This window comes from Ursus maritimus, unplaced genomic scaffold (assembly GCF_017311325.1).
Source record: "Ursus maritimus isolate PB19 unplaced genomic scaffold, ASM1731132v1 scaffold_30, whole genome shotgun sequence".
Taxonomy (NCBI): Eukaryota; Metazoa; Chordata; class Mammalia; order Carnivora; family Ursidae; genus Ursus; species Ursus maritimus.
The window spans coordinates 32325199-32342757 of record NW_024425564.1 but is presented as its reverse complement, the minus strand read 5'-3'; the positions used below and the strand labels follow the sequence as shown (position 1 = coordinate 32342757).

General features: G+C 39.0%; 1 long non-coding RNA gene across 13 annotated transcripts in view; it reads right to left on the bottom strand.

The window, feature by feature from the left end:
• LOC103678386 overlaps positions 1 to 17559 on the bottom strand; it is a 99547-nt gene that overhangs the window by 55121 nt on the left and 26867 nt on the right. For 11 of the 13 annotated variants that reach the window (XR_005838828.1, XR_005838829.1, XR_005838822.1 and 8 more), the window contains 2 exons: positions 17052 to 17236; positions 12461 to 12541 (listed from right to left, as the gene is read on the bottom strand). This is a non-coding gene — a long non-coding RNA (uncharacterized LOC103678386). Of the gene's footprint in view, positions 1 to 1372; positions 1578 to 2040; positions 2067 to 3270; positions 3340 to 12460; positions 12542 to 17051; positions 17237 to 17559 lie in introns of all 13 variants that reach the window. The other 2 variants (XR_005838831.1, XR_005838832.1) reach the window with 2 other exon arrangements.

Here is a 17559-nt window from a genome sequence, read left to right as displayed (position 1 = left end):
CCCGGGCTTGTTTACCAACTGTGGGGAAGCAAGGATCTTCAGCCAAGAATTTCTGGACCGGGTGAGCTCTGGGAAAAGAAGATTTCCCCCAAGTTCAGTGATTTCTGTCCTCTGAATTGGGGCAAATGTTTCTGAGCACATCCAAAATGACCCTTTGCCTTCCATCACGATGAAATCACATTGTACAAGACCAGAAAGAAATGTAGGGCATATCTACAGAAGGAGGAGCCCAAACTGGTCGGCGGACTTTCAAGGTGCCTGAGCACCTCATACTTTGAACACTCATAACAGAAAAAGCAGAAATTTCAGGATTACCTGAAGGAAAGAATGTTCCTCAGACTACGTCTATCACCATCACCCTTCTTTCAGAAGAGAAAATCGGTAAATTATTACCACAACAGGTTTCTCAGAGGTTTTCCCAGTTTTCTAAAGAAACGGAAATTTTCCAAAGCACTGCTGATATTTCAACTATATTAAGTGCCTGATAAAATCATGAATGATATATGTATTTTGGTTGCAGAAGTATTTATAGCTTTCATCAAGAAAAAGGATCTGTGACTATTGTCAAGGTAGTCATGGTGATGACTTAAATTCTGAAAACTGTGTCTGTGGGAATAACAACCAGATGGACATGGGATGCGCAAAGACCATTTATTTAATTAGCTGATAAAATCAGAAAAAAAAAAAAAGAAAGAAAGAAAGAAAAAATACTGGTAGGTAAAACTGAGACTTGTTTTTCCTGAACTTATTCAATTTAATATGTAAACCTCGTATAAATTCTATAATTACAATGTTCTATTTACATTTTCTGTATTAATTAAATTATGACAACTGGGCTTAAACACAGTAAAAAGCTATTGTTTTCATCTTGCCAATAAAGAAACTGAAGACCAGAGAGAATAAGTGACTCTTTCAGAGGAGCAGAAGTTGTAAATGGCACAGTTAAAAATAGCCTTCAGGACTTTAGGTTCCTTTTAGAAGCTCTGCTACACTACGCATTTCTTTGTTGCTTCTCCAAGTTAAATTTAAAAGATATTTTGATCAATTAAAGAATTTTTTATGAAAATCTAAAATAGCATGGGATATTTAATTCTCTCTTTCTCCTCCTTAGAAAGGTAGGTAGGTAGACAGGTAAGTAGATAGAGAGATGTATATATATATGTATATATATATATATACACACACATATATCTCCTAGTGTAGGAAATCATGTATTGTTTGCCACTGGTCATCTGTTAAAACAAGAATAAATGAGAATAAAAAACTAATGATGTACTGTATGGTAACTAACATAACTTGATTTTAAAAATTAAAAAAAAAGAATAAATGAGAATAAAATTCTACACGGGAAGAATATATAAACAAACTGAACCTTCAAATATACGGTAACTTCATTATCACAGATTTTCTTGGCTTTCTTGATACTTCTGCATGTTAATGCTGTCTGGGTCAGGTGCATGTGTTGAGTTGTGACCATTTGGATCAAGTTCTTCACTCCAACGTTAAGTGACAGAAGCACAGCAGCTCAGAGAAAATTCTTACTTGATAGAATGGCTCAGTCAGTGAAAGCTTCTCTACTAAAAAGCATGCAGCTCATTACTGAGATGTTGTGTCCACAGTTTTAATGACCCCAATCCAATTTCACACACTGCAAACCTACGTGACTCTAAATGTAATTACGGGGCCAGATTTTGTTGATACATCAACACCATACTTTGAATTGAAAACTTTTGAATCTTGGGTGTAAGTCTCCGTGAAGACACACAGAGGGGGCACCTGGGTGGCCCAGTCAGTTAAGCATCTGCCTTTGGCTCAGGTCATGATCCTGGGGTCCCGGGATCGAGCCCCACATCAGACTCCCTGCTTAGCACGGAGTCTGCTTCTCCCCCTACCCCTCATCTGGCTTGTGCTCACTCTCTCTCGTTCTCAGATAAATAAAGAAAATTAAAAAAAAAAAAAAAGACCCACAGAGAATGGCATAGAACATGTGTGACATAGAAGGACAACAATTATGTTTTTCTTTAGAATTGGATATCTTACCTTCTGTTATCTTCTCAAAAATACTTCTATCTCGGATAAACATAAAGGTAGAGAAAGTGTAGTTCTAAGTTAATTTTTAATTATATCTGTCTGTGTCATACAAAATAATAATAATAATAATAACAACAACAACAACACATGAATGTACTTTGTAAGCTAAAGGGTAGGCAGTCTTTGTGCAAGGGAGTTTGAGGAGGGGACTATCACTTGCATATTAGCCAGGTTTTTGTCAGGAAAAATCATCCCTTTTCTTCAAGGAGTCAGAAATGCTTTAGAAAAGAGACTATTTGCACAGGGAGCTTCAGAAATCTTGAGATTGTGGCAGAGGCATCAATTGGAACTTCTGCGATTTACAGCAAGTTTTGAGCAGGGTGTTCTCAGGTCTCGTACATCCCTCGTAGGACTGGTCACACTGGCTGAACCATCCTGTCTTGGGTCTACTTCTGTATCTTCATATTACCGTTGCCTTCACGTTTTGCAGCGCCTGAGGCTGGTTTCCCTCTACAGTTACCTAGGAGCTTTACCAATGTGTGCCTCCTATCATCCCTCCTGCTTTCAAGGACAAGTAAGATCAACCAGTGTAGTGCCTGGAAATAATAGTGACTCAACAACGAATCTCTTAAAATAAGAGAAGTGAAGTGAGAAAGTCGGAGGTACTGTGTTCTGATCCCCTATTTTTATGTGTGGAGCAAGCTATATGGGTTTGCTCAACCTAATTTCAAGGTCACGTTACCCACGGCGCACTGCATTCAGCAAAGTAAAATAATGGAAACCTTTTCCCAACCCCCAGGGGAAAAAATGACATCATTGACTACACTCTCAGTGTTGATTATTGTCCACATATATGTAGGCTTCATTTCTTGGTGTCTACTACTGTTTGTCCTCTAGGAAATGCTGGTGCTTAAAAACTTTACAGAGATCATATAAAAATAGCAACAGCAACCCTCGTAACAATAGCATAACACCTGTTGACAGGTTCCTCCATACTCCATGGTCTACATATATTAACTTATATAGAAAGAACCCTGATGATCATTGTATGTATGAAGTTTAAATAACTTTACTGTCATCTTATTATGAGAAAAACTGAAGTCTAGTGGCTGCAGTGGTTAAGGTCACACTAGCTGCTAACAAGATAAACCCTGAAATCTTAGTAGCTAAAACAGTAGAAACTGACTTATCTTCTATACAACAGTCCAAAGAGAGGGCTAAGTGGGTAGTCTTTCTTACCATAATTCAAGACTCAAGATTTGTACTGTCAATGGCTCCACTATCTTCAATACTGGGCTTGCCAAGTTGCTGTGGAAGAGGAAAATCATATCACTCTAGACATGACACTCTTCATTCCTGCACACTTCCCATGAGTGAGAATCAGTCATACAGCTTCATTTAGAAGTAAAGATGTTTGGAAAATTGAGATCATAACATAGAAGCCTCTGTCTAGCAGTATGTTCATACAATGGGTGGGGAGCACGAATCTTTGGTGGACAGCTGGCCATTTCTGCTAGAGAAGGGGTAAGCTACTTTCCTAAAAGTGCTCTTGAGTATTAGGGAAGATGGAAACTCTTCTTTGTAACCAGATGTGAGCTCCTACTCACAGTGTCACATTTCTGAAAGTATGTCTTATGGTTTATTGGCTCCTTCACTGCCCTGCATATAAATCTTTATGGTTGTGACTGTATATAGCATAGTGAAATTATAATAATATTTTATGGCATTCTTCAAAAAAAAAAAAAAGCCCCATTACTTCCTGAAATTCTGCCAGCAAAATAATGTTGAGAAATTCCATTATGGGGTAGAGTAGTCATGTTCTCAGATCGGAATGGGTGTCACAAAAAGATATAATTTTCAGTCCTCAAAGGACACAATTTTCAGCACTTTCCCTATAATAGTCCCTATAGAAAAAAAATCTAAATGTACAGTTTGCCAAATCAAATATTATTCAGTGGTGCTTTATCTCTTTGCTGTATCAACCTTATTTGATGGAGTCATATGTGGCCTAGGACAGAACTGTTTTTCTTATTAACAGCTTTTCTAATATAAAATTTCACAAAGGCAAGTTTTGTATAAAATATTAATGTTGGAAATAACTGCCCTCTACCAGTAAGATTTTATCGGTTATGTCTAAACACACCAGAATAAAGAAAACCACTTGCCTCCTGCTGTCCAACAGCAATGGAGAACTGTAGAAAGTCCAAAGATAAAAAATGCACAGAAATGGAAAAGACAATATTACCTCCTCCATTATGTTCTTTAAACAAAACATCCTGATGGGATTTGCTATGTACATTGCTGAGCAAGTTGAACCTCTCTGAAATTAGACAGAAAATAAAATTGCTACATAGCTCTTTAATTCAGCCAATTCAATTTTACATGTGTTTGTTTAACAATGCAGTGGAACTCGGAATGCTGACAGATAGGACTAGCTGACTGACAGTCTGCACTGGAAACTCTCAGATTGGTGTTATGCTATTTCCAACCTTTCTTCCTATTAACGACAATGTAATTATAATTTCTGAATCAAATGCACCAATGCGCTACACTTATTTTTAATTCAGATGGAAAGGTCAAAAGTAAGACCTGTAAATAACTACTAATACTGTTTTCCTAAAGTGTCAAAAATGGAGAAAAACATAACAAAACTAGAAGCAGAAAATTAGCCTGTTCAACTACCGACATGAACATCAGTTCAACAAATATTTAGTGAGCACTAACCGTGTGCTATGCATTATCGTAGTGTCCCACAAGAATGAATCGTAGGTCCTTTTTCTCTTCAGGGTGATTACAATGTAGTTGGGTGAAATATGTGCATACATTCTTCAAAAAGCAAAATACAGATAACAGCCATTAATGCAGCTCTTCTTAGAGTTCACCCGTGGCCAAATCTGGGAAGAGGCTGTATATTTGTAGCATTTTTATAGGGGGTCTGAAAGCGAATCACTAAACTTAATCCAGAAAAATACCCAATAACTAAAATATTAGGAATCAATGTGAAGTTCCTTATGATACTGATTTAAATCCATGAGATGGAGGAAGGCCCCCAAACTGCTATGGGCTCCTCCTTCCTCTCTTACAAGATTTCACAAACAGCTGTACACGCAAGAGACAGAGACAAATGAGAAGGTCAAGCACCACATTATTGTGATAATCCAACCGTCCATAACTCCCAGGTAAATCCCATAGTAAAGCTCGGGTGGAATGCTTGACTTTGACAGGACAGTCCCTTCCTTGGCTTGAAGTTCTCATCAGAGCAAGTTGCTGAGCCCAAATTAGTGAGAAATGCAATGCACGAACGCAGTTGTATCAGGTGAAGGTGGCTCATCCTCCCCAAAGTGTCAGACCAAACTCTGTTGGTGGCTTTTATGATGTAGACAAGAGATTGAGAAAGCAGGACATTAGAGCCAAGAATGCCTGCTTACCACATGGAAGCAGGAAAGATGATGGGGCTATGGTCATGTGCATACTTTTTCGCAGAGCTATCCCTCCATTACAAGATGCACCCAATTTGTGTTTTGAAAACTGGCCAAACTGGCAATGCCTGTATGTGGTTGTGTAAACAGAAGCAATGTGAGGAGGACTAAGGAACGGGTCAATAGGGAAGAGACGGCTTTCCTAAAATTCAAATTCTGTTATCCTCTATGCTCTGGAAAACATTTCTGAGAAAAATTTCAATAACCAGCTGCTGTAAAAAAAAATAATTTGCATTATGATAGGGTGTCATTACAAAATGAGGTTAAAAAAAAAGATTGAAATACGTCAAACTCCATCTACATAGGTTCTCTTCCTTCGGGAGAGTGGAGGGAACACAGCAAGGTAAGGGGTTAGTGAAGTGGGTGATTTCCCCTCCACAACATGTAATATCATGTTATCACGTGACATAAGCTACACCTTAGTCCTTTATCCTCAACAAATTTAGAATAGTACTTACTAGTACTATAAATAGTTAATAGACACTTCTAATTTAGGAGAAATCTATAAGGCTATACAAAACCCAATAGTTTGTCGATACATTCTGAAAGAAGGCCAGCAATAAGGCAAATATTAATATAACACATAAACCTTACCCAAGTGGTAACTAAAGCTGTTGATTTCAAAGCCAGCCATCAAATTATGACATGTCATGAAACTTATAAACAATTTCTCAGAGGTTCCTCTTGCTTTGTTTCTTTCCAGAAATATTACTATGTTTCCTTTTGAATAGCCTAACAAAATACTTCCATTTTTGAAGGCCTATTACTGCCTTGGGACATAATAGATCTAATAAACAAAAATATTTTCAAGAGAATGATGTCACCAAGGTGGTGGAATAGGAGACCCCATCCTTCATCCCCCATAAAGAACAACAATTAGGTAGCTATTCACCAACAAAAACAGCCCTGGAAGATCTCAGGAATCCACTTGCAAAGCTTCCCTAACACAATGGAGCAAACATCTTGAGAATAACTGCACAGAAAGAGTAGGAAAAATGGTTTCCTTTTGCCTGTATCATCCTCTCCCCCAGGCCAGCACTCCTCAGTGCCAAGACAGAACTCTCCAGCCCGCGACAGTTCCTCTCACCAGGGAAAGGAGAGTGCTGTGAGCAAAAAGCTGCCTCAGTCTTTCAGGGGACTGCATGAAAGACCCTGTTTGGATTCAGCCCACCCAGAGCCCAGCATAGCTAAGACATTTAGTGATGGTGAGAACAAGGAAGAAGGACAGGTACTACCAATAGCAGCCATAGGGTGGGAGTGACCATGGTTGCCAGGGGCCTTCACCATTGAGGACCTCCACAGCCCTTGCAACCCTGAGGATCCCAACAGTTTTTATCACGGACGATCTTCTCACAGACCTCAGCAGACTGCTCCACAGAGGACCCCAGCAGCTTTCACCACTAAGGAAACCAATGGCCAACACAGCCACCATGAAACCATGCAGCTTTTGCCACTGAGAGCTCCATGGGAGGAACTCTGGAAAATTCACAAATATGGGAAGATTGAACAACATGCTCCTAAACAACTAATCGGACAAAGAAGATATCGAAAAGGAAATCAAAATTTTAAAAATGCCTTGAGGCAAATGAAAATGGAAATATAATATACCAAAACTAATGGGATGTAGCAAAAACAGTTCAAAGAGAGAAGTTTACAACAATAAATCCTACAATAAGGGGTGCCTGGGTGGCTCAGTTGTTAAGTGTCTGCCTTTGGCTCAGGGTGTGATCCCAGGGTCCTGGGATCGAGCCCCACAACAGGCTCCTCCACTGGGAGCCTGCTTCTTCCTTTCCCACTCCCCCTGCTTGTGTTCCCTCTCTCACTGGCTGTCTCTCTCTCTGTCAAATAAATAAATACATAAAATCTTTAAAAAAGAATACCTACAATAAGAAAAAAAGAAAGAACTCGAATAAGCAACCTATCTTTATGCCAGTAGGAACTAGAAGAAAAATCTAAGCTCAGAGTTAGTATAAGGAAAGAAATAAAAATTAGAGTAGAAATAAATGAAACAAAGACTGGAAAGAAAAAAATAAAAGATCAATGAAACTAAGAGGGTTTTTCTGAAAAGATAAAGTTTATAAAGATTTAGTTAGACTACAGGGAAAAAAGAAGATTCAAATAAAATCGGAAATGAAAGAGGAGATATTACAACTGATAGCACAGATATACAAAAGATCATGAGACTACCATGAAAGATTATACACCAACAAATATGATAAACTAGAGGAAATGGATAAATTCTTAGAAACACACAATTACCAACACTGAATCAAAAGAAATAGAAAATGTGAATAGAGCAATAATGAGTAGGAAGGTAGAATCAGTAAAAAAAAAAAAAAAAAAATCTCCCAACAAAGAAAAGTTCAGGACTAGATGGTTTCACTGGTGAATTCTATCAACCATTTAAAGAATTAACACCAATTCTTCTCCAACTCTTCCAAAACATTGAAGAGGAGGGAATACTCACAAACTCATTCTACAAGGCCGGCATTACCCTGATTACCACAACCTAACAGACATTACAAGAAAAGAAAATTACAGGCCAATATCCCTGATGAACACAGATTCAAAACTATAGAACAAAATACTAGCAAACTAAATTTAATGGCATATTAAAAGAATCATACATCAGATTCAAGTTAATTTTATCCCTGGAATGCAAGGATGATTCAATATATGCTAACCAATAAATGTGATATAGCACATTAACAAAAGGAAAAATAAAAACCATACAGTCATCTTGATACAAAAAAAAAGCATTTAACAAAATTCAACGACCTTTTATGATTAAAAAAAAAAACTAATAAATTACATATAGAAAGCATGTTCCTTAACATAAGAAAAGTCATATATAACAAGCCCACATCATACTCAATGGTGAAAAGCTGAAAGCTTTTCCTCTAAGATGAGAAATAAGACAAGGGTGCCTGCTCTTAATCTACTTGTGTCCAGTAGAGTACTGGAAGTCCCAGACAGAGTAATAAGACAAGAAAGAAAGAAAAAAAAACATCCAAATTGGAAAGGAAAAAGTAAAATTGTCTCTATTTGCAGGTGACATAATCTTATATATAGAAAATCCTAAAGACTTTACCAAAAACTGTTAAAAGTAATAAATTTATAAAAAGTTGCAGGATATAAAGTCAACATCCAACAATCAACTGCATTCTATACCCTAACACAAAACTACCCAAAAAAGACATTAAGAAAACAATCCCATTCACAATTATGTAGAAAAGAATAAAATACCTAGAAATATATTTAACAAAGGAAATGAAAGATCTGTATGCTGTAAACGATAAAATACTGATGGAAGAAATAGAAAAAGACACAAATAAGTGGAAAGATATCTTATGTTCATACATTAGAAGAATCGATAGTGTTAAAATATCCATTCTACCCAAAGTGATTTACACATTCAATGCAATGCCTATCAAAATTCCAGTGGCATTTTACACAGAAAAGACATCAAATAGCTAAAGCAACTTTGAGCAAGAAAAATAAAGCTGGAGGCATCTGAGCTCACAATTCCTAACTTCAAACTATATTGCAAAGCTATAGTAATCAAAACCATATGGTATTGGCATAAAAACAGACACATAGAGCAATATAACAGAAGAGAGAGCCCAGAAAGAAATCCATGCATAGTCAAGTAATTTTGACAAAGGTGCCAAGAATATACAATGGGCAAAGAATGGTCTCTTCAATAAACAGTGTTGGGGAAACTGGGTATCCACATGCAAAAGAATTAAATTATATTACACTAGACACAAAAACCAACTCAAAATGGATTAAGACCTGAAACCATAAAACTCCTAGAAGAAAACACAAGAGAAAAACTCTAATATTGGTCTTAGCAATGATTTTCTTTTTGAATAGGTACCAGAAGCAAAAAGTAAACAAGTTGGACTACTTTAAATAAAAATTTTCTGCATAGAGTAGAAAGCAAATAATAATTAAAAGGTCATCTATGGAATGGGAAATATATTTGCAAACCACATATTTGATAATGGGTTAGTATCAAATCCTGCCATTTTCAACAACATGAAGGAATCTGGAAGATGTTATACTAGGTGAAACAAGCCAGACACAGAAAGACACATTTCAAATTATCTTACTTACATGTGAAATCTTTAAGAAAAAAAAAAAAAAGAGTGGAATTTATAGTAACAGAGAGTAGAATGATGGTTATCAAAGGTGAGGGAATGGAAGGAAAGGGGAAATATTGATCAAAGGGTACAGATTTTCACTTATGAATAAATTTTGGAAGCTGATGTACAGCACAGTGACTGCAGTTAATAATAATACATTATATACTTGAAATTTGTTTTAAAAAAGTAGATCTCATATGTTCTCACCACAAGAAAAAAAATGGTAACTGTGGGAGGAGATGGATATATTAATTAGTTCTATTGTGTAATCTTTTCACAATGTATAGTTATATATGTATTTCACTATATACAGATGCATATAAGGTGTCATGTTGGACACCTTCCATATATACAATTCTTATTTGCCAATAATAAAGAAAATATTTTTAAAAAATAATTTCAGGAGTGCCTGGGTAGTGCAGTTGGTTAAGCGTCCGACTCTTGGTTTTGACTCAGGTCATGATCTCAGGGGCAAGGGATTGAGCCCTGCATCAGGCTCCACACTCAGTGTAAGAGTCCACTTGAGATTCTCTCTCTTCCTCTGCATCTCCCACGCTCCCTCTAATAATAAATAAATAAATAATAAATAATTTCAAAGACCAGAAGAACATCATGCAGAAATTCAAACAATTCGCCAAGCCCTTTCCTTTCTGAATCCTTAAGCAGCACACTCCATTTTGCTTTGAAGAACTTCGAAAAGATATTTGCTATCCTCGTACCAGCACTTCATCCATTTCATCCACCATCTTGTGAGCTTAATGAAGCAATTGCCAGAATTTTCCATCACCATGCAGTTCATTAAGATAGGATTTTAGGGGCGCCTGGGTGGCTCAGTTGTTAAGCGTCTGCCTTCAGCTCAGGGCGTTATCCCAGCGTTCTGGGATCGAGCCCCACATAAGGCTCCTCTGCTGGGAGCCTGCTTCTTCCTCTCCCACTCCCCTGCTTGTGTTCCCTCTCTCACTGCCTGTCTCTCTCTCTGTCAAATAAATAGATAAAATCTTTTTTAAAAAAATAAGATAGGATTTTAGATTTGGCCAGACTTCCTTTCAATAAAGTTAGACTCTGTATGTTGACTGAGCGAGAAATATTAGAGGAGGGGTCATCACTGCTAAGTTTGTATAGTGGAATATGAAGGAATGGTCCCTGAGCCAAAGAGAGAGGGGAAAATGAGAAAAGGAAGCAAACCTTTTGGCCACCGGACTCATACAGTGATAGAATGGCATCTCTCTAGCCTTAGGAATATATCCCATAAATGATACTATGAGAAGGCTATTTAAATATTTCCAATGCATCAGACATTTTTCCCCTGCACTCAACACCTGCAAGCCCTGCCATAGCCACACACTCCCAGGAAACACATGGGGTGACATCACATGTTTTTGCAACTGGGGGGAGGCAGTGCAATATCCAGCTTCAATGCAGGGCCTGACTCCGTGCCCCAGGGTTTTGCTTCTTTGTCGATATCCTCCATAGCACATCCCCAAATGTTACTTATTGCTTAATGAAAAAACAGATCGCTCTGCCCAGCACTAATAGTTGTTAATATCCTAATAACATTAATGTATGCAATATTGAGCTGAATTGTAAGGCTGACAAGAGCCTACGTGTGTGGAAATGTAATTACAGTGGAAGTTTAATGATAAATCACTGCAGTTTCTCTCTTCCTTAATAAACTGTCAGGTAGTACCAAATAAAGCAGAAGCAATTAGGGGAAGCAACAGGCTCTGGGGCTGAGGGACAGGAGGGATGGAAGAAATAGAACCTCTGCACCCCCATAATAGCTTGCATCAACCACTGGGACTTCACAGGTGCTGAACTCTGGTCACAGGAACATCAGGCCCCTGCACATCCACCCAGAATATAGCATTTTGATTTCTCATCAGAGGTACCTCATTTTCAACTGTGATAAAGGACCTTAGATATCCAAACAGCTCATTAAATTCCACCTATTATTTCTGTATTCCCCTCACACCTGTTTAAAGTGGTTATTTATAAAACACTAACATTTTATTTAGTTTTTTCAAAGGCAAGCAATCCCTTATTCCCCAGGTCTTTCAGCTGTGATTGCTAGATGCATAGAGAAGGGTACAGACGGTACAGTGAATCTGGGACAGCCCCTGGCACAGGACAAGGGCTACACTGCCAAGCACGGAACAGCAAAGGATTTAGAGAGTGACAGACCTGAGTCCATAGCCCAGCTCCATAACTTCACAGCTGGGCGACTCTGGGCAAGTTGTTTCAATCACTTTGATATCCTATTTCCTGATTTATAGCATGAGGATATCAGTGAATAATATCTACTTTATAAGGCTGTTATGAGGAACAAATTAAATAATGTGTTAAACTTCTGATGTGTTCCTGCCACCTATAATGCACTCAGTACGGATTATTAATAGTTTATTATTATATCATCAGTTGTCACATATTTATGTGTCCATCCCCTCCCTGCAGCCTCCACATGTTTGCGAGAACTTGTTCCTGCAGTGAGACTAAAGGATGGAATCATTACAGCATCCGGACAGACAGGATTATTGTAATTATACTGTCAACCCTATTATTGGACACCTGAGGGAACTCAGTTGATCTGAGTTCATCCATCTGATCTCCAATTTGTCAGATATGAGCTAAGGACCAGGCTCTGAAATAGGCACCCCAAATACAACCATGAATAGAGCACAGTCCCTCTTTACCCAAGAGTCACCATCTTTATATCAAAGCAGACAGTTTAGAGGCAAAGGAGAAATGCACCAGCAGAGGCAAATTGCCATTGCTATACTCAAACACCAAAGAGAAGGAACTTACATCTCTGGCTGACCATCTGAGAAGGTGTTCTAGAGAAGCTGGTATTTGCTCTGCTGTCGAAGTCTATATAAGATGGAAACTCTAAGAAGAAAATCAGAGTACAAATAAATAAATAAAACTATGTGCAAACATCATTAGTCATTAAGGAAATGCAAATTAAAACCCCAACCAGATACCACTACTTAATAATTAGAAAGGCTAAAATAAAAAATAAAAACAAACCACTAAAATTCCAAACACTGGAGATGATGTGGAATGACTAGATCTTTCTTTCCCTTTCTTTCTTTCTTTCTTTCTTTCTTTCTTTCTTTCTTTCTTTCTTTCTTTCTTTCTTTCTTTCTTTCTTTCTTCTTTTTCAAGACCTTGTTTAGGGGCATCTGGGTGTCTCAGTCAGTTAAGTGTCTGCCTTTGGCTCAGGTCATGTTCCCAGATAGAGCCTTGCATCAGGTTCCCTTCTCAGTGGGGAGCCTGCCTCTCCTTCTGCCCCTCTTCCTGCCGTGCTTTCTCTCTCTCTCAAATAAATAAAAAATTTTATTTATTTGAGAGAGAAACAGAGAGAGCATGAGCAGAGGGGAAGGACAGAGGCTGAGGAAGAAGCAGACTCCCAGCTGAGCAGGGAGCCTGATGCAGGACTCAATCCCAGGACCCTGAGATCATGACCTAAGCCAAAGTAAGACGCTTAACTGGCACCCCCAAAGATTTATTTATTTATTTTAGAGAGAGGGAAAGAGAAAAAGAGAGAGCACGAGTTGGGAGGGGCAGAGGGAGAGGAAGAAAGAATCTCAAGCAGACTCCACGAGGAGTGTGGAGCCCAACATGGCTTAATCTCATGACCCTGAGACCACAGTCTGAGCTGAAATCAAAAGTTGGATGCCCAACTGACTGCAGCACCCCCACGCCTCAGAGCAGTTCTATATCTTGACTGTGGTGGTAGTTACCAGACTTCAAGAATCATAAAACTTTAAAAAGAGTGGATTTTATTGTATGTGAATTATACTTTATTTTTTAGAAGGACCCAGACTAGGTCCAAAGATCTGGAAACATAAGAACAGAGTAGCAAATTCAGGTTTCGCAAGTATGACTAGAGAATAGGGGGTTATCATGTAGTTATTGCTTTACTAACTATCTGGCACATGTTAGAAATCTGATTACTCTATGTAGCATAACGGAATGGAGGGGAATCACTGGGTCAAGAGACTGGAAATAGATAGGAGCCAACTTGCCCCAAAACAGGGACTAATTGACAGTTTGTATGCTTACTTTTGGTTCAGTGAACTAATGGATATCTCTATCATTTATATCATTTTGTGAATACTATCTTTTTTTTTAAATGAGTACCATCTTAAAGGAAGGGAGAAAACATACAAAGATGGGGTACATCGGGGTAGCCACATAGACTGACTACAGTGAGAGTGGTTTCTCTTAAATTTGTGCAGTGTGCAACTACTCAACCACACATAGCAGCCCTAGGGGCATTTGCTGGGAAAATGTTTCTCTGTTTTCACCTCTCTAGATATTTGAGAGACCTTCGCTAAGGAGAAACATAAATAACAGTTGGAACACAGAAGCAAAGCGCTAAAAATGAGAGCTATATAATTCCACTGGTTTTATGTAATTAGGCCACCTTAGTCAAATATTTTTTCAACAATTTTTCCATATATATTTATATGTCCTCTTATGTGTATATAATACTCCAGAGTACTGCATTAGAAGATAAGGTAATACAAAATTTTTTTCATCGGAGTAAAACTTCATCTCAAACAGGAGTCCTAATAAGAAGTCAACGTTACAACTCAGGACATACAGAGAAACACATGGCGACTGCCCAGCCTTGTGGATCTGTGCACCCAGATGCTGGGAAAAGGCTGGAATTGAAGGCATGAGTCCCGGGAAGTGAGGAGAGCTGTACCTTTACAGTGTACAGTGGGATTTCACCATATTTGTTATTTCTGGACCAATAGGCATTTTGAGTGGTCTACTAACCATTATTAATTGACTATCCCAGAATTCCCGTACTGTAAACATTAGTCTCTTGGAAAAACGACTTTAGAAGATAAAGATCAGGCAGAACGTCTAATGTTAAATAAGAACTCTTGATTATTTCAATCCCGAGCTGCTCTACTATGAAAGGATGGGTGTTCCAACAACGCATGGATCTATCTCCTTCTAGAAGGGGAACATCAAGGAGGGCTTGGGGTTTTGGTTTTGTTTTATTTTATAATAATTCTTCTAGGTAAAGGGGCCAGATGGGATGAGAATGAGGGAAGAGAGCCAGAAACAGGAAATTAGGTGTCAGGGGAACAAAGAGCATGAAGAGAAAAGTTTAGAGAAGTTACTCTGTGCTTCCACCTAGAATCTACACGTTGGGGTTTTATCACGATGGAGTCTTTTGAGATTCATCCGTCACTAGCAGTACTAAGCACACTGTCTTTAAAGGAAATCTTTGTTCTAATTCCCCCCCGGACAGGAAAAAGCTTCTGGGTTCACTCAACCCTATCTTTATCCTTTACAAAGGAAAACTATAGAGAGAATGGCTTTACTCCCAGGGGCTTCAGCAGCAACTTCTTCTTTAACTAGCTCTGTCTCACCAGACAAGTGTTCAGACTCCCTCCATTCACCTGATGCAGCCCTCACACAACAAAAAAAGCCTGCTTAGATGCTTTTATTTTCTTTCCTTTGGTGTTCCTCAAAGTCTAGGTGCCCCAGAGAGGAATCCTTTGAAACTAGGTGACCTAAGTGATTGATAAAAGGGCTGGAACATTCCAAAAGTTCCAGTGGTTATTGCTTGTTTTCCTCGACCCCACAAGAGTGGAGACTACATGACCCAGATTCAAATCATCGGAAAGAAAGGCTTCCAATTCTACATTAAAACGCAAAGAAATGGCAGTATTTCTCACGTTAAGTTTAATGGCTGAAAGCCTCTAGCATCCATTACACATGGAGAATGCTGACAAAGCCCTTGCTCCAAAGCAGGACTGCATCCACCACATTTTAGAAAAATTAGCATTTACTTAATTTGAAGGAGTTCTAGTAAAGAATATTCAATCTCAAAATTCGATAACATTTCTCAACTTTTTACAGAATTCTATAGTTGAATTTTCTTTTTTCTTTAAGATGTTATTTATTTACTTATTTGAGTGAGAGAGTGAGGGTGCATGAATTGGGGGAGTGGAGAGAAGTAGACTCCCCACCGAGCAGGGAGCCCAACATGGGGCTCAATCCCAAGACCCTGAGATCATGACCTGAGCCAAAGGCAGATGCTTAACTGACTGAGCTACCCAGGCACCGCTATCATTGAATTTTCTAATATTTATCTCCAATCTCCTGTTTATGCTCTGGATCATAATTTCATATGTATTATAAAACTGCAGAAATTTCCCCAAGGAATATTGCTAGGCTTGGAATTAAACCGATTAGTTTTCATTCTAATGATGCACCATGTTCACCTCATGTGTATCAGGTAAGATCCATTGTTGCAAGCGACAGAATCTGGTCCTGGGTTCTTTCTTTATTTATTTACTTTAAAGATTTATTTATTTATCTGAGAGAGAGAGAGAGAGCAAGCACAAGTGGGGGGAAGGGCAGAGAGAGAGAGAGAGAGTGAATCGCAAGCTGACTCCTCACTGAGCACGGAGCCCAAATCAATAGTCGATCTCACAACCCTGAGATCACAACCTGAGCAGAAACCAAGAGTCGGATGCTTATCTGACTGCACCCCTGGTCCTGGGTAATTTAAATAGAAATGTATTTACTGAAAATATAATCGGTTCACAGAATCTGCAGGAGGATGGAAAATCAGCCTTAGGAAATAGCGAAAGTCAGGGAATTTGGTAAAGACAAGAAGCAAGAAGAAACACAAGTGCCTTGTGGCAGAAATGTCCAACTGCGACACTGCCTCAGTCATTATAGACACTGACGGGGCTAGACCCTGTACCCTCACCGGTGGGCCACAGTGAGGGCTATGAATACATCTTCAATCCCTCTCTCTTTAAATCTTCTGCATCGTGGGGCACCTGGGTGGCTCAGTTGGTTAGGGGTTTGCCTTCGGCTCAGGTCATGATCTAAGGGTTGTGGGATTGAGCCTCACATCCGACTCCCCGCTCAGTGGGGAGTCTGCTTCTCTCTCACCCTCTGCCCCTCCCTCTGCTTGTGCTCTGTCTCTCTCTCTCTCTCTCTGTGTCAAATAAATAAATAAAATCTTAAAAATAATAAAAATAAAATAAATCTGCTCCAGATTAAAATTTAGAGGCTGAAACCTCTAATTGGCCAAGGCTAGGTCATGTGCTGGTGTGTGCTGACTGCTGATTACTCCCACAAACCCTCTCTACAAGTCTACAACTGTTACCGCTGGAATACCTTCTGCTAAAAAGTCTTCTTGACAATAAAAATTTGAAACTCCAGAGAGGAGGAGAATACCTTCTTTATATCGCTACATACCACGAGGTAGTAGCTCAAATATTAACAGAGAACCAAACGATAATAACAGAAAAATGAAGGGAGACCATTAATATGCCTCTGCTCTGCTCTTGGCATTAATTTTGGCTGCAGTTTGCTCGCGTTTGGTTACACCACGAACTTGCGGGGCACTCACCAGCACCAACAAAGAGATTCTTCTCCCGTGTGGTTATTTCTTGATTACAGGGAAAGTCGGGGGCCTCAGAACAGGTGGCTTCCTTCAATCAGCTGAGTTCCTGAGAGATGAGAGGGGAGGCAGGTCTTGCGAGATCTGTCACCGTCTGGCAGGGGCTCAGACATCCCAAGACTTTCTGTCACTTTCTGGAAAGAAGGGGACATTTCAGAAACTACAAAGCTTTTCTCAGCTTTGATTTGGCGCGCAGCTCCCAACAGCTGTAAAAGTTGAAAAGTTGACTCTTCGGGGGTGGGGGGGGGTCGGGGGGGAAACAAGGTCAAGTCTGATTATAATGTGGTTTTGCTGGAGTGTATTGTTTTCAGAAGAGGGAAAAATTACTATGTATGAATATGCAGAGAGTGAAAAATGAAAAAAAGATCTTAGTTTTATTTCAAGCCAAAGAGATTCAGCCGGCAATCCCAATTACATATACGCTTCTAGGGGCAGAGGAATAACTACGTGTCTTTGA